The following is a 452-nucleotide window of genomic DNA, read 5'->3' on the forward strand; positions in this document are numbered from 1 at the left end:
TGGCCTCAGAACTACTGCGATCTGTAGGATTAAGAAGAAGGCTCGATTAAGTAGAAGTGAAACACACTAGCCAAATATCGGTCTATCAGCGTTAAGCACTGGATACTGAACTACGAATGCCAGGTGAGCAGCCTTGGTGAGAACTTTCAAATCAAGGATGTAGATTATAAATATGTTTTAATGGTGAGATTAGATAAACAGCAGCCAGAACATAGGTGCATCTAGGATTTAGTCACAAAAAACTCTTGACTACTGAGAAAAGCTCATCCAGGAAGCTTTGATTATTATTAATCTTTTTTTTTTTTAGATAATTCATGAACAGTGATATACAGCATCTTTCAGTCTCTAGCTCTCTCCCTCTCTGGGATAAAAGAAGATAGAGAGAATGACTGAATTTGCTGCAGTTCAAACAGGCCCACAAAACCTTAAAATTGCAAAAATGAAAAGTGCTT

The sequence above is a fragment of the Penaeus monodon genome, chromosome 33, assembly GCF_015228065.2.
Source record: "Penaeus monodon isolate SGIC_2016 chromosome 33, NSTDA_Pmon_1, whole genome shotgun sequence".
Classification (NCBI taxonomy): Eukaryota; Metazoa; Arthropoda; class Malacostraca; order Decapoda; family Penaeidae; genus Penaeus; species Penaeus monodon.